The sequence below is a fragment of the Felis catus genome, chromosome E3 (genome assembly GCF_018350175.1).
Source record: "Felis catus isolate Fca126 chromosome E3, F.catus_Fca126_mat1.0, whole genome shotgun sequence".
NCBI classification, from domain to species: Eukaryota; Metazoa; Chordata; class Mammalia; order Carnivora; family Felidae; genus Felis; species Felis catus.
In genome coordinates this window covers 22,871,411-22,890,955 of record NC_058383.1, presented here as the reverse complement: position 1 = coordinate 22,890,955, position 19,545 = coordinate 22,871,411, and the positions used below count along the sequence as shown (strand labels likewise).

The 19,545-nt window shown below is 50.7% G+C and overlaps 1 protein-coding gene and 1 long non-coding RNA gene across 3 annotated transcripts in view; one reads left to right on the top strand and one right to left on the bottom strand.

The window, feature by feature from the left end:
- LOC109495245 overlaps positions 1-1,405 on the bottom strand; it is a 97,403-nt gene extending 95,998 nt beyond the window's left edge. For both annotated transcript variants that reach the window (XR_006590945.1, XR_006590946.1), the window contains exon 1: positions 1,230-1,405. This is a non-coding gene — a long non-coding RNA (uncharacterized LOC109495245). The remainder of the gene's footprint in view (positions 1-1,229) is intronic.
- The window catches only part of SCNN1B (sodium channel epithelial 1 subunit beta), a 60,987-nt gene that overhangs the window by 162 nt on the left and 41,280 nt on the right, over positions 1-19,545 (top strand). The window lies entirely within an intron of this gene.

Sequence of the window (19,545 nt, the reverse complement as noted above, 5' to 3'; positions counted from 1 at the left end):
TTCCCGCGCGCGCTCCGTGGGTCCCGCCTCAGTTTCCCTCGCGGGGGCGTCTGGGCGCTAGCGGCGGCGCCGCTGGGACCCAGCGTCGGGGCGCAGGGGGAGGTCTGCGGGGTGACAAAAGCTCCCAGAGTGGGAAGAGGGGGAACCCAGCGAGCCCCAAGAGCGTCGGGGCGGCGGAGAGGGCCGTGGCGTCCTGGGCGCGGAGGGGCGGGGTGAGCTGTCGCCCCAGAGGGTAACACCCGCGAAACCCGAGAGCGCCGGCTCCGCGCTGGGCGTCGCGAAGCGGAACAGCCCGACTTCAGCCACGCAGCATCCTGGGGCGGTGGGGCTCCGTGGTGTTACCATTTCACAGACGGGGAAACTGAGGGCAGAGGGTGGTGAAGCTTGCCTGCGTTCCGGTCAGTCACAGAGCCCAGAAGTCTGACCCCAGAGCGTGCGTCCTGGCCTCCCCTGTCAGCCGCCCCTGGGGGGCCCGGGGGGACCCCGTGTTGTCTGCGTGGCCTCCTGCTGGGGAGGAGGCCTGTTCCCAGCTCCTAGCTGCCTCTCCCCAGAGGGGGTCTGTCCTGGGAGATTGTCTTGGCTTCGTGAAGGCTTGGCTTCGGTGTGCCCCGGGGAAGCAGGGACCAGGGAACTGAGGGTGTGTGGCAGCACGGAGCAGGCCCTTCCCACCGCAGCGTGGACGGAGAAACTGAGGCACGAATAAGTTTAGACAGGAAGCAGAGTTTCTTCCCAAGAGAGGTACAACAGGTCCCTCACCCCATGCCCACCAGGGACCTGGATCAGGACAGCCAAGACTCGTTCCTCCCTAGCAGCAGAGCCCTCCCACAGTCCATGGGGGACGTGTGGAAATGCCCCCCCCCCCCCGAGGTCTCAGCATCTCTGTGGCCCCCACCCGGCATCTGCCAGTGACCCGACCTACCTGAACTGAACTGTGTGATGCCCACTGAACTGTGTGATGCCAGAAGGAACACAGGGGTCCTTCATCCATTCCTCTTAGTCTATAGCCTTCCAATCCCTGCCCTCCCTGCTCCCTGAAAGAAACCACTTGCACAACATGGGGTGTTCCTTCCAGATCTACACTTCAAACACATAGTGAGGTTGTGGGCAGATGTTTAACAGAAATGGTATAATCCGTCCATATTCTGCAACTTGGCCCCCCTCTCCACCATCCCCAGCCCGCCAGTTATCATTTCTTTGAGAGTTATCCATGTTGCGCATATAAATCTCACCTGGTCATAAAAATTCCCGGGGCTGTTTTCTACTTCAGCTTTTTCCATAAATCGACATCTCTGGGTTAAGAAAGGTTTTCGTTCTTTGTCGTACACTAACGTCACAGGACCTGAATTTGTGGTACAACGTGCTCACCTCTCCGTTTCTCACGTGCTTGTATTTACACATGCGCACAAGGCGTCCACACGTGTACATGCGCACAAGACGTGTGCACATGCGCACAAGACGTCTGCACATGCACATGCGCACAGAACGTGTCCAATTTGCATATATGCTACCGTGCAGGTCGCCGCATATACACGTGCACGGGTTCACACATGTGTGCACCACACACACATGCACAGGTGCACATATGCACACTTCTGTCCTGTCTTTAGGCAAACACGAACACGACACCCTCTCTCGCTGTGATCTCTGCTGAGCCCAAAAGCCTGGGATTGAGCCAGGCCACAAGCTCTGCCTGTCCAGGCACCAGTGGGCAGAGTTCCCAAAAGGGTCGGCCTCCAGGGATTCTCTCCAGATGCCCCCAGTGCCGCCCCCACCTTCCAGTAGGAGACAGGTAGTTAGGAAAGATGGCTAGTAGATGGGAGTGTCCAAGGTCCTATTTGTGTCACACAAACTTTCCTTCCGGGTCTGGTCTGTGGGATGAGAGTGCGCTTGTGTTGGAATGTGTGCCAAGACCATCCATAGTTTGGTGGAATGCCTGTGAACAGCCATCTGGGGAGAAGCTGGAATGGGGTGGTGCTTGCATTACCATTCTAGGTCCACCGCTTCCTGGCTGGGACAAGTCCCTTCCCCTGTGTGAGCCATAGCTTTCTCATCTGTACCATGGGGGTGAGGATAATGGCAACCTCCCAAAACTATGGAGTGCGTTCGTGGGGTGATGAAACAAAATACTCAGAGCCTTGTCAGCCCTAAGTAGGAAGTCTTGTGTGGGACAGGGAGAGACCCGGAGATGGCCCCTGGGTGGAGGTGACACCCAGAGTCACCATTGGGTCCATCATTTGTCCACACCCCAAATCCAGACTGGAGAATCCTGAGTGCTGAGTGGGCTGGAGGATGAGATTCCTGGCTACTGAGCGCCAAGCTCAGCTCAGAGGAGTCCAGAAGCCTCATGGCATCTGCAACAGGTGAACTGCACACCTGGTGAGCTAAGGTGCAGCAATGAAGTGAGCCAAGGTCCCCACCTTGGAGATACAAGAGACAGAAGTTGCAAAGGAGGCCCATGGGCAGCTTTTGTGAGGCCCACCCTCCTTCTTGTATTTTAGATGACTCTCAAATGTTAAAAAGTGGGAGATGTCACATAAAAATCTGTATCTCTGGATCCTCTTGAGAAATCAGAGAAACAGACAACTCTGGGCCCAACATTTGGCTGCCCCCTTAGATGAGATGGGCACCTTCCAAGGTGCCACAGTCCCCACCTGGCCTCCTTCATAATGACCACATAACACAAAACTTAGTAACATAAACTCACAGCCAGCTTTTACATCCCATCTCTGCCACAAATTAATTGTGTGATAATAAGTAGCACTTGCCTCACAAGGTTATTTTAGGTTTTGAATGAGTCAAGAACCTAAGCCTCTTAAAACAGTGTCTGGGGCATGGTGCATACTATCTAAGTGTTGCTGATGCTGATAATGGTGACATTAGCCACCTGGTCCCTGGGAGAGCATCATTTGTACTCCAAATTGTGCTTGATATAAACGCTGTGGAAACACAAGTGAAGGAGGAAGAAAGGAAGGAAAGTAATGCTTTGAACTCCTTTTTCAAACCAGATGCTATCATCCTAGATTTTTTTTTCTTTCCAAAAACTGGGAGAGGACAACATTTCGGGGACAGATACAAAGAGGAGGGGATTCTAAGGTGGGTTTTGAAGGATAAATAGGAGTTTCTCTGGAGCAGTGGAGTGAGAAAAGCACTGCCATACAGAGGAGACAGAAAAGGACCTTGAGGGGCGCCTGGGTGGCTCAGTTGGTTAAGTGTCTGACTCTTAATTTCGGTTCAGGTTGTGATCTCACAGTCATGGAATCGAACCCCATGTTGGGCTCCTCACTGGGCCTGTAGCCCATTTGGGATTCTCTCCTTCCCTCTCCCTCTGCTCTTCTCCCACTTGTGTGCACGTGAGGGCACGCTCTATAAATAAATAAGTAAGTAAGTAATAAGAAAAGGACCTTGAGATCATGATGGGGCTTATGACAGGAAGGAGGATGAACATTTTTTGCATACCTACTATGTGCAGGTGCTCTTATAATTGCCTCATAGTGCCCTTGGGAATCACATCTGTGATCCCCATTTACTGATGAGTCAGAGGTTCAGGGAGGGTAAGCCCTTGCCCACGAGCTTGCACAGTGGGTCAGTGGCAGAGCTGGGATCTGACCCCAGATCTGTTTGATTCTAAAGCCCTGGGCACCCTCTCTGAGCCTTGTTTCTCATCATAAAGCAGAGGTAATACTAGTAAAACCTACTGCGGTGTTGGTTGTGAAGATAAGATCAGAAAATGCACACACCTCAGCATGGGACCTGGCATGGAGCGGTTGCTGCTGTGATTTCCATTGGAACAAAGCCTGTGTGTGTCCAGCCCTCTCTGCACCTCACTCATACCAGATGGGGGAGCCCAGGGAACGAAGGGCCAGCAGGTCTCAAAGTGTGGTCCGTGGACCAGGAGCATTGGCATTGGACTCAGCTGGGAGCTGATTGGAAGTGCAGATTCTCAGACCCACCCTAGACCTACTGAATCAGAGACTGGGGGTGGGGCCCAGAAACCTGTATTTTAATAAACCCTGCAGAGGTGGTTCCATGTGCTGAAAGATTTCAGGGTCACTGGCCTAAAGAGAAACTTCAAATGAGACCCCTCCAGCCACCTGCACCCACCTCCCACTAGACGGTGAGAATGTTCTCAGCAAAGGCCAAAGATGGAGGGTATGTCCTAAGACAAAGGCAAGTTTCCCTCCACGCTGGACAGTTGCTGAGGGGCTTAGTGGAGTTCGCGGATTTTGGGTTTTTTTTTTTGTTGTTGTTGTTTTTTGAGAGAGAAAGAGGGCACATAGATGGGGAGGGGCAGAGAGAGAGAGAGGATGAGAGAGAATCCCAGCAGACTCTGTGCTGTCAACATCGAGCCCAACTCGGGGCTAGATCTCATGAATTGTGAGATATGACCTGAGCCGAAATCAAGAGTCAGACGCTTAACTGACTGAGTCACCCAGGCGCCCCTCCTGGGCTTTTTATTCTTTAGAACTTGCTGTGCTTTCTAGTCTTGCAGCCTCTGCCCACCTTGAGGGTCTGGAGCGAGATTTGAATTTCAGAGATGCTGAAAGTGAGGGATGCCCCAGGCAGCTGAGGACCCACCCCCTCCCCATAAAAAACCTGTTATTAGAGACCCTTCTGTGCCTGGGGGCTCTTGTGGGCTGTCCCTTTCCCCGGAGCTCCCGTGAGAACATGTGTCCAGGCACAAGTCCTGAATGGTGGAGAATGATCCCAAGACTCTGCACAAAAAAACATTAAGGAGGTTCCAGGTCATGTGATGAGGAAGGAAGTCCAGGCTGGGGACAGGAGCGTACTGCAGAGAACCTCCAGTTGAGAAGTAGGCACCCTCTACACGTCCTCTTGGAAGCTCTGAGCAACAGTTGGGGTGCCTGGGTGGCTCAGTTGGCTGGGCATCCAACTCTTGGTCTCAGCTCAGGTCACGGTCTTGTGGTTTGTGGGATCGAGCCCCATGTTGGGCTCTGCGCTGACAAAAAAAAAAGAAAAAGAGTGGGAGGCAGTACTAATGGGTGGAAACATGGCCTTGCCTTAAAGATCAAAGTTTCTAGGCCTGCCTTCATAAAATTTACTATTTCTTGCATGACCAAAACCAAAAGTACCCATAAGCCCGGGCATGTCAAACTAGTAAAAATATTTGTCACTTCTATGACAAAGAGTTAACTACATGGATAAAGAGCGCTCACAAATCAAAGACCAAGCACCCCATCCAAAAAAGAAAAAAAGAAGAAGAAAGTAAAGGATGTGATTTGGCTAAATAGAAGTACATAAAAAGAAGCATAAATTCAAACAGACAAAAAGGTGCTCAACCATTCTTCAAAAAAGAATCGCACGGCCAAACCACACCAATTCTGTTTCCCACCTGCCAGATGGCTGGGTAACACTCAGTGCTGGACATGGGGTGGGGGAAACCAGTACTCTCAAACCCTGCGGGCAGGAGCACAGGTACCCCTCAGTGGGGGGTAGTTAGGAAAACTGCCGATATTCAAGAGGCCCATACCCATGGCTCTGCAATTTCACCTGCAGGGATTTACCCAGTGGATATCTTTGCATTGGACACAACAAAGATAGTCATCATTGTGTGTAAGAGCAAACAATTGCAAAGTAAACACCCGTCAGAAAGGAGCCAAGTACTGTTACTTGTGGGAATTGGCCACACAGGAGAATATGATGCAGTCACTAAAAAGAAAGCAGTAGCTCTTTATGAATGGATGTGGAACCATCTCCCAGATGTATTGTTAAAAGAAAATTACAGGGAATAGAACAGTGTGTAGTATTCTACCATCTGTGTGCATAGAGTCCCTTTATAAAAGGATGAGGGGCGCCTGGGTGGCTTAGTTGGTTAAGCGCCTGACTTAGCCTCAGGTCATGATCTTACAGTCCCTGATCCCGCATCAGTGCTCTGCGCTGACAGCTCAGAGCCTGGAGCCTGCTTCGGATTCTGTGTCTCCCTCTCTCTCTGCCCCTCCCCTGCTCACGCTCTGTCTCTCTCTCTCTCTCTCTCTCAAAAATAAACATTTAAAAAAACATTTTTTAAAGGATGAGATAAGCGCTTGCTCTGCATCTTTGGGACTATCATAGGAAGTCAGAACTAGGAGAATGGGGAGGCTACAGTCAGCTACTGGACCACATATGAAGACCAGCAGGTTCAGATGGGGATGGTGTCTAGGGAGCTTATAAAAGCATCATCTGTATTTTAATTTCACTTTGTATTTGCAAAGTTAAAAAAGTATGTGTTTCCATAATTTAAATGACAAAATATAAAGTCAGAAGAAATCTTAGCTGGTGGGAACATACAAAAGATGCAGTGACTCCTAACCTGGGTCTGCTAACCCGGAGAGATCGGAATCCTGGCTCTGTACTTACCTGCTGTGTGACCTCAGGCAAGTTACTTAACCTCTCTGTGCTTCAGTTTTCTCATCTGTCAACTGGAGATGATAATAACTCTCACCTCAGTAGGGATGTTATGAAGATTAAATGTGTCAAGTGCTTAGAACAGCACCTGGCACACAGTAAGTCCTAAATAAACGTTTGTTAAATAAGTAAATTAACTTGAAACAAGCCTGGAAATCTTAGCATTTTTGTTTTTAAGTGAGGAATTTGTTTTTTACACTAAGGAAATGGGGTCCTAGCCAAGATACAGTCATGGGGCTGAGCTGAACCCAGAGCAAACCTGGGGGTTTTGCTGGGAGGTGGGGAATGCCCAGCAAATGAGGGGCGAGGCCGTAAGAGACTGAGGCTCAGAGAGGTTCAGGAATTTGTAGAGGTTCAGGCCACACAGTGATAACAACAGAACTTGAATCCAGTCCCAACTTTCTCCTCCTCCACACTGCCTCCCTGACAGGGAATGTCTTGAGGATTGCGGGGGCTGGGGAGTCTGGGGCCACTGGTGTCCCTTTCCTTGCAGACCTCTGGGACGAAGCAAGCCTTGCTTCCTCCTGATATGCCGTGGAGCTCGTCCCTGAGCCAAGGTCTGGAAGGAAGGCTAAGATCTGGGAAGTCTGGAACACCCTCCTTCAGGAGCTGCTCCGATCTGGCTCCAGGGCTCCAGGGAAGACCTCAAGCAGGGGCTGCGTGGCCTCCCCAAACAAGCTCCCCCGCCCTCTGCAGGCTGATTCCTGAAATTCCACCGTGGCTCTCTCACTCATGGCTGTGTGTGGACTTTGTTGATTTTCCTGGTTGAAAGGCACCACCTCCCACCCCAGGGAGGATCACCTTTGATCGTCCTCTGTGGCTTGTGCCGCAATGAGGAGTTGGATGGGGGCTGGATGTTGAGTCTGGTTGGTGAGAGAGACTAGGAAGAACCTTCGGGGTCTGTGCCTGTGGACGTGAAGGCCACCTTTGAAGGTCTTAGGGATGGGGGAGGGGTTGTGAACTGTTTAGAGGTGTGCTGGGCACGTGGGAGGTGCTCCCTAGTGAAAGGAGGGGCCATGTGCTGGTCCAGGGGAGTCCTGGTTTCCCACAGGCCGCTTGAGGAGACGATTCCCTGTCCTTAAAGCATTCTCACCAAGATTTACCCAGAGTCCTGGAGAGGCAGTTTGTGTAACCATTGAGTTTGGGAGTCAGACTGGCTGGCATTGCAGCTCAGCTCTGTGTGACCTTGGGCTTGATACTTACCCTCTGAGCCCCGGTGCTGGCGTGTGGACTGGGGACCACAGCACCTCCCGCCCCGCCCCAGGGGCTCTCAGCTAGCTAAGTGCACAGCACCTTAGCTTAGAGCCACAGGCCCCTCAGTCACTGGCCCCACCCTTCTCACTGCTCCAATTGACTCCAGAAAGGCTGCACCATTCTTGCTGGGCTTTGAGAAGGAAGGTGGGTGGGGCCGTGGGAGGAGAGGCCCCCGAGCCTCTGAAAGGCCAGGAACACCTTCACCTGTAGAACTCAGTGAAAGTTGAAACATCAGAATCTGGGCCTGTGTGTGTCCAGGGAGGAGTGATGTTCAAGTGGAGAACAGACGACGGGCTGGTTACAACTTGCAGGCTTGTAGTAGTGGGAGCCAGTCTGCCCCCTCTGACACTAGGTGACACGGGTGGTGACCCAGTCACAGGATGATGGCCCCAGTGAGTGGGTCTCCGTGCAACACACTTGCAGAAGGCAGAGCCTGGAGAAGGGTGGCAGTCGGGGGGCAAGGGGAACGAGAACATTTCCTAGCATGTAGGGAGTGCTTCCTGAAATGCTACAACATGAGTTTGCAGGGATTTAAACTTCTAGAGGGTTAGGTCGTGTCTGTTTTGTTCTCTGCTTTGCCACTGCAGCCACGGGCCAGGCACTGGAGATACAGTGGTGAGCAAGCCATGTCTCCCAGCCCCCAGGAGACTCCTCGGCCCCCCTACCCTGAGACCCCCTCTCCAGCCTCATTTCTGACTCCTGAATTCCCACTGGGGCCCACCCTTGGCTGGATGGGTGGGGCGGAGTTCTCATTGCATCTTTTAGTTGGCTAAAAACCCCAGCCTGTGACCCCTCTCCACGGTCAGACAGCTCCCCAAAGCTTGTCACTCACTCGAGGTGTGACCGCTCCATCTGGGAACCATCTTGTTTTGCTTGCCTCACTCACAGAGATGAACTGACTTCAGTTTCTCTTTCCCATGTGATTCAGTTCGTCAAGTAAATGCTGCTGAGGTCCATGTGGCTTTCTCCCCTACAGTGATAATAATAAAAATAGGCAGTGTCTTTCAAGCATGTCCTACATGCCGGGCTCATGCATCATAAAAGAAGGGTACAAATATCCTCCCCATTTGACCCCTGGAGAAACCAAGCTCTCTCAGTGCACGATCTCATTGTATCTTTCCAACAATCCAGCAAAACGCGGTGTAATTATCTAGATTTTGCTGGTAAGAAAAAAAAAAACAGGCTCAGAGAGGTTAAGTAACTTGCCCAAGGTCACACAGCACTAGTAAATAAATGGTGGGGCTGGGATTCAAACCCAAGCAAGCAATCTGACCACAGAGCCCACTTTGCTCTCCCTATCCTGCCTGTCCTCGGCTTCCAGGTGTTATTTGAGAAGTGGGTGCGGAAGAGGAGTGGAAATTTTTACTCTGTGACAGAGTTCTCGAAACCCTTGGCTTACCCACAGTGTAAGGTTTCAGCTGTTTGCTTCCCAGGAACTACCCTGGGTCACTGTGTGGGTTAAGATTCGAATCTCCCCCAACAGAGAGGGGCAGCCCAGAGCCCAGCTTGCGTGTGGCTATGACTCTTGGGGTAACTGCGCATCACCTTCCTGGGCACCAGATTCTTAGCCTCTAAATTTCCCCGGAGCCCTGGCTTCTTCCTGCCAGATGGCCACCCAGGGACCCACGAAGCACACAGAGGCTGGGCCTGCCTCCCAACGACTCGGTTCCAGAGGTTGGGCCCAAGGCCCAGTACCCCAAGCTGGATTTCAGAGGGTGGCAGGAAATGGAGACTTAGTTGGAAAAAGGAGGGGCCAAGGGAAAAGAATGTTACCCCCTTTATCCCTTCCTTGTCTTTGATTCTTGCCTTTCACCTAGTGTTGGAGGAGGAAGGTGTTCACTCAATAAACTCGAATGCAGTGGAACCCACTTTGGAGGTCCAGGGCACGGGAAGCCCAGTTGACCCAGCACTTACAGAATGCTGACGGAGGACAGGCGCAGTGAGATACATTTGGCCTGACTTAGTTCCTTGAATCTGCACAGTAACCCCATCCAGTAGGTATATATATCATCATATTCACGCCTGTCATTGTTATCACTATCCCCATCATCATCACCTTCATCCCCATCATCACCAGCAGCAATGAATGTCATGGTCACCCACATGGCTTCCCAGACCCAAGGCCCAATATGCACGTAGAGCATCAGACCCAGAAGACACACCACATCCATCCCCCAGAAAGATTGTTAAGAGTTTGCATTCTTGGGCGCCTGTGTGGCTCAGTCGGTTAAGCGTCAGACTTTGGCTCAGGTCACGATCTCACAGTTTGTGAGTTTGAGCCCCGCGTTGGGCTCTGTGCTGACAGCTCAGAGCCTGGAGCCTGCTTCGGATTCTGTGTCTCCTCTCTCTGCCCCTCTCCGACTTGTGCTCTGTCTCTCGAAAATAAATAAATGTAAAAAAACATTAAAAAAAAAAAAAAAGAGTTTGCACTCTAGAGTCTGAAAGACCCAAATTTGATTCCTAGTTCTGACACTTTGCAGTTATGTGACTTGGTGCATGAGATCTAACCTCTCTGAACCTCAGAGTCCTTGTCTGTAAAACGGGGATGATCTCGGTCGGTTCCTGCCTCTCAGGGTTGTGATGAGGGTCACGAGAGCTGGTGCAGGCAACCCTTGGCACAGGGCCTGGCTCAAATCATAAAAGCAAAGCAAACACAGGGAAACACTGGTAAGGGGAGGGCCTGAGTGATTGGTTGGGAGTTCCCAGCAGCCCTGGACGTTGAGGGCCAGGTGCTGCCCAGCGTGAGAACGGGCACTGGAGGGCCAGCTTAGGGCAACTTGAGGCAGGACTGGAGGAGGATGGGGAAGGTCCCAAGAGGAGCCAGCCTGCTTCTGACTCCAAGGCTTCCCCAAAGCTGCCAGCCTCGCCCCCACCATCCATCGTGGCATATCCTACTGGGCCTTTCTCCCTTTTTTGATGATCTATTTCCAAATAACAGTCATAGTGAGCATCCAAGGTCAATCCTATGCCAAGCAATCACGAGCATTTCACCTCCAGCCTCCGAGGCTGCTATGAACCGCTATGTGGGTTGTGTGCTGCACAACTCCAGGGCTGTCCTTCACATAGACTGCATTGTGAATGGTGCCACCTAGAGTTGTGCAGTATATACCTGCACAGCTGTATGAGGCAGTTCTGTGAGCCTCCTTGTTCCTGGAGAGAGTGCAGCATCTATCTTGGGTGCCCCAGGTCTGGCTGCAATTCAAGGCAGAGAAGATTGAATGGTGTCTAGATGCCAGTTGAGATACAGAGAGACCAGGTTTGCTGCCTGAGGCTTGTCCTTGAGAAGGCTGTGTCTGGCATTGTGGTGACTGGTGATGGTGATGGATTATTGATTGTCCTTAACGTAGATTATCGAGAGGTGATAAAACAAAGTGGTTATGAAAACAGGCTCTGGAGTCAGACAGGGGTTCAGTTGTGCTCTACTGCTCTCACTGTGTGACTTTGGGCAAATCATCTGACTTCTCTGTGCCTCAGTCTCCCCATCCCAAAAAATGGTTATATAATAACACAGGTGAATATGTGAAAAGGACACAAGATGGTGCTGGTAAAGCCCTAAGCACAGCGCCTGCCGTGTAGTTAAATGGTCACTACATATTAAAGCTTAATGACGTCGCCAGCACGGGGGGAGGGGAGGTTCAGAGTCGCCCATTGGAAGGCAGCTCCCTGAAATCCTGCCAGGGTGTTGAAGGATTGGGGGCCCAATCTGAAGTCTGTGGCCCAGAGCCAGATCAAGCCAATACTTGACCGGGCCTTGTCAACACAACCTTTTCATAATCAAGTGCTACTAAGGTTGCAGAGATCGTGTAGGGGAGATTGTGTGGGCAAATACCGGGAAGGAGAAGGCCTGCAGTCCCGGCTTCCATGCCCTCAATTCATTCCTCCGGCTCAGGGGTCAGCCAACTCTGGCCCCAAGGCCAAGCTCACCCCACCACCTGTTGATTCTCAGCCTGTGAACTAAGAATGGTTTTTTTCCATGGCTGAAAAAAAAACAAGAGAAAAATAATCTTCCATTAACGTGCAAATTAAATGAAATTGAAAATGGGGAGTTCATAAAGTATTGTCAAAAAACACTTCCTGTTAACTATGGCTGCTTTTGCACTCGCTACTGTGGCAGATTGGGTAACTGTGACAGACTATGTGACCCGCACAGCTTAAACTAGTGCTGTCTGGCCCTTTACTGAAAACGTTTGCAGACTCCTGCTGTAGCCTGGTGGTTCCCAGACTCTGCTGCACGTTGGAATTACCTGAGGAACTTTTGAAAAGCGCTCAGGTCATGCCCCAGACCAGGTAGATGGGGCTCTCTGGTGGTGGGAGTCAGGCATCAGTGTTTTTCAAAGATCTACAGGTGATTCTATGATGTAGCCAAGTTTGAGAACCTGTGTCCCAGCCCTTCTGGAGTCCCATGCCTCTTGCCATGCCTGGGAGGGCTGTCCCAAGCTCAGAAAGCTTGCCCAGAGCATAAGACACTTTTCCGGCCCCGAGGGCTATGAGCACGTTTGCAAGCTGGCACAGGTCTTATTTTGTGTGACCCACGCAGTAGTTTTTAAATTAGGGAATTTCACTTTGGCCTCTGGGTTTCCAGATTCTCTTGGAAAATTGGAAGTTCTGGTCCTCCCGAGCGTACGTTTCCCAGTGGTGATAATCAGCTGGATATGCTTTGGCTTCATTTTTTTGTGCATCCCCTGCTTGGCTCCTGAAAGCATTTGAGTATGAGACTCCTTGACTTTTTTGTTTTTAATTTTTCTTAATGTTTCTTTATTTTTGAGAGAGAGAGAGAGCATGAGCAGAGGAAGGGCAGAGAGAGAGAGGGAGACAGAATCCGAAGCAGGCTCCAGGCTCTGAGCTGTCAGCACAGAGCTAGACGTGGGGCTCGAACTCACGAACTGTGAGATCATGACCTGAGCTGAAGTTAGACGCTTAACCAACTGGGCCACCCAAGCACCCCTGAGACTCCTTGACTTAATGGTAGGGAACTCTAGGCCAGTGCACCTCAAATTTCAACATGCACACACGTGCCCTGGGGTCTTGGCAAGTAGGGCAAGTGGGGCCGGAATGTTGTGTCTCGAACAACATGCAAGAGGATGGTGGTCTGCTTGGTCCCAGTGCTGTACTTTTTGAGTAGTAGGCTGAAAGCCTCATTGTCAAACATTAGCATGGCACAGAGTCTCCTGTAGGCTGGGGGCGGGCGGGGGGGGAATGGCTGTTCAAACCCAGAGTTTCTGATTCAGGAGATCTGAGGATTTACTAACTAGTTCCCAGGCGATGCTGCCACTGTTCTGGGACCAGACTTTAGGAGCCATCGTTCTTGGCTATGCACTGTGGGCTTGACCCATTGGCTCTCACCTGGGGTGAGGGTGCTCTGAGGTTCCTCAGATGGCCCCATGTTTGTTCTTTCTGAGGTCAGACTCCTTGACACTCAGCTGTTGCCCAGGGAATGAGGTCTTTGCTGACTGTTTTGGTCGTCTCTTTGAGAAGACCCAAGCAGCTTCCTCAAGTTCAAACTCACGATTTAAACACATAGTGGGGGCCCAGAGGGGCACCTGGGTGGCTCAGTCAGTTAAGCGTCCGACTCATGATTTAGGCTCAGGTCATGATCTCACGGTTCATGGGTTCAAGCCCCACATTGGACTCTGTACTGACAGTGTGAAGCCTGCTTGAGATTCTCTCTTTGCCTCTCCCCTGCTCTCTTGCTCTCTCTCTCTCTCTCTCTCTCTCTCTCTCTCTTTCAAAAATAAATAAACTAAAAAAAACTTAAAGCCCTAGTGGGGCCCTGGAGATGGGAGAACTTTCTGTCCATGTGTTGTAAACCTCTTCCCCATTCCAAAGAGTTCTGATCTGTGCATCTTACAATAAAGGCCACCCCTAGGGAGGTCTCCCATTAGATACCACAGGGGGGCCCTGCTCAAACAGACTCAAACCCCAGATATGGGGTATTAGGTGGGCCCAGGCCTGTCACCACAGGCTGTGGCTGTTACAGCTTTGGGGACATGGGCAGGGCCCTCTCTCTGGTCAGGCTGGGCCTAGCGCCATCAGCCACAACTGCCTTGAACAAGAATGACCACCCAGTCCAGGGCCAGTTCCCTGAAGTCCTTGAACTTGAGAGGGCTGGCAGCCAGATCTGGATGGGTGAGCTTAAGAAGATCAGAGATTATGAATTATTTAACTTGCTTCCTGGACCCTTGAGAGCAGGGATTCACTGACTCACAAGAGCTCTTTGCCCCCAGAAGCCGGAAACCCCTGCCCACTGTCAGCCCCAGGCGGTGCCTTCCAGTCCCCCTGGACGGGATCATACCCAGAGTGGCCGCTACAGTGGGCAGGTGCATTGGGGGGGCTTGGAGAGCCCTTGTGCAAACCCTAGCCCTCCACTCACTAGCTGGGTGACCTTGGGCAGTTGGCTGTGCAACGAACGGGTACAGGATGGACTCGAGGATCAAATGAGATGATGTGCATAAAAAGTGTCATGACCGTCCCGGCACATGTTAGGTGCTCAACACACAGCGGCTGCTATTATCAGCATAATAGTCGATGTTAGTTATGATTATTTAGTTATGTAAACTGCTCTGCCGCATTCTCCCTCCCACTTTCCTGCCGTCTGCCAGACAGAATGGCTTGCTTGTGCTCAGAGAAAGCACCTATTTGGCAGTAACTGTATTCATTTTTGTATTCAACTCATATTTAAGTGCCTGCTGTGTGCCAGCTATGGTTCGAGGTCAGCGCTGACCAGTTTAAATAATACAAGCCACAAATCTGAGCCACATAAGCAACTTAAAATTTTCTGACAGCTGTTTTTTTTTTCAAAAAAAAAAGACACAGTTGAAATTAATTAAAAAATTGTTTTTAACGTTTATTTATTTTTGAGACAGAGAGAGACAGAGCATGAACGGGGGAGGGGCAGAGAGAGAGGGAGACACAGAATCGGAAGCAGGCTCCAGGCTCTGAGCCATCAGCCCAGAGTCCGACGTGGGGCTCGAACTCGCGGACCGTGAGATCGTGACCTGAGCTGAAGTCGGACGCTTAACCGACTGAGCCACCCAGGTGCCCCGAAATTAATTTTAATAATATATTTTATCAAGCCCATATATCCAAAGTATTATCAACATCAACATTTCATCTGTATCAAGAATTGTTAATGAGATTTTTAAAATTTTTATTATTATTTTAATGTTTTATTTATTTTTGAGAGAGGGCAAGCAGGGGAGGGGTAGAGAGAGAGGGACAGAGGATCTGAAGCAGGCTCTGCACTGACAGCCAGCGAGCCCGATGTGGGACTTGAACTCACAAACTGTGAGATCAGCCTGAGCCAAGGTCAGATGCTCAACCGACTGAGCCACTCAGGTGCCCCTAAAATTTTTGATTGCAGGGGGCACCTGGGTGGCTCAGTCGGTTGGGTATCTGACTCTTGGTATCTCCTCAGATCATGATCTCACAGTTCGTGGGATCAAGCCCTGTGTCCGGCTCTATGCTGACAGCACAGAGCCTGCTTGGGATTGTCTCTCTCCCTCTCTCCCTCCCCCATTTGCACTCTCTCTCTCTCTCAAAATAAATAAATAAACATTAAAAAAAATGTTTAATTGTGGTAAAAACATGAAATATACTATCTTAACCATTATTTTTTCAGTTTTTATGTATTTATTTTGAGACAGAGAGAGTGTGAGTGGGGGAAAGAGAGAAGGGGAGAGAGAGAATCCCAAGCAGGCTCTGCAGTGCCAGCACAGAGCCCAGTGCGGGGCTCGAACTCACGAACCATGAAATCATGACCTGAGCTGAAGTCAAGAGTTGGATGTTTAACTAACTGAACCACCCAGGTGCCCCCCATCTTAACCATTATCAAATGTATGTTACAGTGATGTGTTAAGTACATTCACATTGTGCAACCAATCTCAAGAACTCTCTTCATCCTGAAAAATATTCATATTTTATGTCTCTGTTTTTCGCATGATTTCTTTGAAATCCGAATTGTGTTTCACACGGAGAGCACATCTCAGTTGGACCAGTGGGGTTTTCCAGCACCCGCTAGCTGCCCTGTGTGGTCGTGGCTACTGTCCCGAACAGGGCAGCTGTGCTACTGGGGTGGAGCTGGAAATGAGAGAGGCCCAGGGTACACCTGCAGGGAGTTTAAAACTCCAGTGGTTGGAGACAGACAGGAAGCACATGAATAGATTAGATAGTCTCCCAGGGTGTTAGGTTCTATGGAGAAAGTAATAGGGCCATGGGCTCGAGCACTCTGGGGACTTGGGGGTCAGGTCACCTCTGAGAGGCGGCATTGGAGCTGAGGCTTCAGAGGAGAAGCTAGCCCCATGAAGGTAGATCTAGAGTAATGGTTTTCAACTCTGCCTGTGTATCAGACTCTGTGTGGAAATTTTTAAAAAATGTACAGATGCTAGACGCTGCCTCCACCTGCAGAGCCAGAGTCACTGTGTGTGAGGTCCTGGCACGCATGTCTTCTAAAGAGCTTGCCGAGTGACCGATGCACAGCCAGCTTTCCTGTTCCACTCAGCAGGAGCAGCAAGTGCAAAGGCCCTGAGGTTGGAAGACCCTAGCATATTGGAGGGGCAGAAGCGAGGACAGGAGAGAAGGGTAGGAGGTGAGCCTGGAGTGGGCAGGGGCCAGGCTTACTGGTGCTTGAGGCCACACAGTAAGTGGGACAGGAAGCCATTGCTAGGCTGGTAGAAGGAATACTACAAGGTCTTTTCGCCAAAGTGCTGGACACTCAACTTGTTCTTTGCCTAATTAAGAAAAAAAAAAAAAGAGTTTAAGATACCCTAGTTCCACCTATTGCCCTTAACCTGGAAAGAAGGGTTTCTAAAGCATCCCTTGGTTAGGGAAGAAAAGACTAAATTCACCCCTAAGTCTAAATTATTTCTACTCAGGGGCAGTGGGGTGGATTTACTGACCCACTCATCCCCAGTCCCAGGTTCAGGAGGGGGTCTGCCAGTACCCTTCTCACTCCTCACCCTACACACTGTCGTGCCTACTGGTTACTTCTCTTTTCGCAGCGCTTATCGGTCTGCTGGAGCTGCTATGACAAAATAGCACAGACAGTCTGGCTTAAAGAATAAAAAATTACTTTCTCCCGGTTTTGGAGACTGGAAGTCCAAGATCAAGGTGGCGGCCGAGTTGGCTTCCCAGAAGCCTTGGCTTGCAGATGACGTGCTTCCCTCTGTGTCCTCATGTGGTCTTTCCTCTGGGAGCACACAGCCCCGGTGTTTCTTGGGGTGTCCAAGAAAACCTCTTGGGGTGTCCCGGTGTTTCTTTGGGCCTCTCCAAAAAGGAGGCCGGTCAGATCAGCTTAGGGCCCACCCTACTGGCTTCTTTTAACTCATCACCTCTCTAGAGACCATATCTCCACACTCAGCCCATAACATAACTCCATGTGGCAGGTAGATGGAGGGAGACCAAGAATTTCCTGCCTCACCCCTCCCATACAAGCAGTGATGATATTTAGAATGTCTGGGTGAAAGCCACCTTCCATTCGGAAAGGTCTCCTGCCATAAACAACCCTCGCAACCCTACCTGAGGAGAGCAGCTGAAAGTCAACCCTGCCTCCCAGCCCTGAAGTCCAGACACATTTTTTGAGCACCTACTGTATGCAAAGTTCCAAGCTCATGGGGAAATCTGTCTAGGGACCTCCCCACCCAGTAGGATAGATTAGAGAGGGGTATGAATAGCCATGATAGGAGGGGGGTGGAACCAAATATAATAGGAGGGGCTGGTCCACAGAAAATATTATGGGGTTGAGGAGGAGGGAAGATGATTTCCAATCCTTGGGAACAGGACGCTTCTTGGGAGAGGTGGCATGGGAGCTGGGCCTGGGGGAAAGGCAGTCCAGGGCAGAAGCAGCATGAATAGAAGTATGCTGGTGGGAAGATCGGGAGTATCTGTGGCATTCAGCGAGCGGTCCTACTGGACATGGGTCTGAGAAGCACAAGAGAAATCGCTCACAGACACTCATCCCTCTTCACATGCCAGACACTTTGCAAAGCGCTTCTTCATATTTACAATTTAGCCTCCACACCAACCCAGTGACGTAGGTGCTATTTCCCACTTGTTTTACAGATGGGAAAATCAGGGCACAGAGAGGATGGGTCAATTCTACACGGTCACACAGTGAGAATGTGACAGAGCTGGGATTTGAATCCAGGCTCTTCACCGCTACCCCATTTTTGAAGGAAAGCAAGGAGAATAAAAAGATGTGTAGTTTGGGGGCACATTGTGAGGCATCATCAAAGCCAGCAGAGCGGAGGGTCTGGTCTTCAGTCTGCAGACACTGGGAGCCGAGGAAAGTTTCCCACAGGCATGTGACACAGGCAAGCTGAGCCTCCGGGAAGTGCAGTCCCCAAACGGAATCATTCATCTACCAAGCTGGGAAACTCCCCTTCTAGCACCTGTCCTTTCTAAAGCAGCCTTGTAGATAAGAATGTAACCTTAGCAGCCACCCCCATGTTTCCACCTTTCTTTCCCCTAAATAATAGCCAACATTTAGGCAACACCTTCCCCAAGTGCTTTACAAGCATTATCTCGTGATGGTCACTGAAAACAAAAGCCCAGGGAAGAAAGTGCTACTATTGGATGCATTTACAGATGAGGCAACAGAGGCTCAGAGGGGATAGGGTGGGTCCAAGACGTCATTCAAGTCCAAGGCGGGCTCACTCCAAAGCTCACCATCTTGATAATAATAGAATAATTTGTGTGTCTCAATGGGAAACAGAGAGAGGAGAGCTGGGCCTTCCACGTGAGCCTCAAAATACCATCAGGTTGACCTTACTTTTCGGACTCTAGTTGGGAACACTGCATTTTATTCCCAGTAGAATAACCAACCCCCCCCCCCCCCCCCTGCTCCGGGCTGGGTGGGGACTGCCCACTCCAAGTTGCCTCCAGCCTTGGCAGGGAGAGAAGTAGGGAGCACTTGAAACTGACCACATTCTTTCCTGCCAGCTGCCAACACCCACCACCCACCCTGGGCAAGTGGCCACTTGCATGGCTGTGTAGGGGCGGGGCCGTGGGCTCGTGTCCTCACCATTGGCACCCCAAGTCATCTGCCCCTTAGAACGAGGTGACATGGATCCTGGCAGTGGGCCTGGTGAGCGAGGTGTTTTCTCATGTAATTGTGATCGTACAGGATAAAGCCTGGTATAGCCGAGCCCTCAGCAGTAAGGAAAGCAAACACAGCATGAAGACTCTGTCAACAAGAGTTTGAAAGACAGGAGCCATCCAGGAAATGCAGTTCTGAGTCTGCCTCCTCCTCTAAAATCCATCTTTGGCTCACCCCTTTCCCAAGAGGAAAGGCAAGGTCCTCCTGCATAAATTGTGGAAGAAATTGTCAGGCTGCCAGAGACCCCAGGCAGATTTTCCTAGTTGATAGAGCAGCCCTCCCTTTGGGGGTTTATTCAATATTCTTGAATTAAAAAAAAACAAACAAGGGGCGCCTGGGTGGCGCAGTCGGTTAAGCGTCCGACTTCAGCCAGGTCACGATCTCGCGGTCCGTGAGTTCGAGCCCCGCGTCGGGCTCTGGGCTGATGGCTCAGAGCCTGGAGCCTGTTTCCGATTCTGTGTCTCCCTCTCTCTGCACCTCCCCCGTGCATGCTCTGTCTCTCTCTGTCCCAAAAATAAATAAATGTTGAAAAAAAAAATTTTTTTTTTAAATTAAAAAAACCAAAAAACTATAGGGACGCCTGGGTGGCTCAGTCGGTTAAGCGTCTGACTTCGGTTCAGGTCATGATCTCACGGTTCAGGAGTTCAAGCCCCATATTGGGCTGTGTGCTGACAGCTCAGAGCCTGGAGTCTGCTTCAGATTCTGTGTCTCCTTCTCTCTCTGCCCCTCCCCCACTTGTGCTCTGTCTCTATCAAAAATAAGTGTAAAAAAATTTTTTTTAACTATAAAAGTAACAA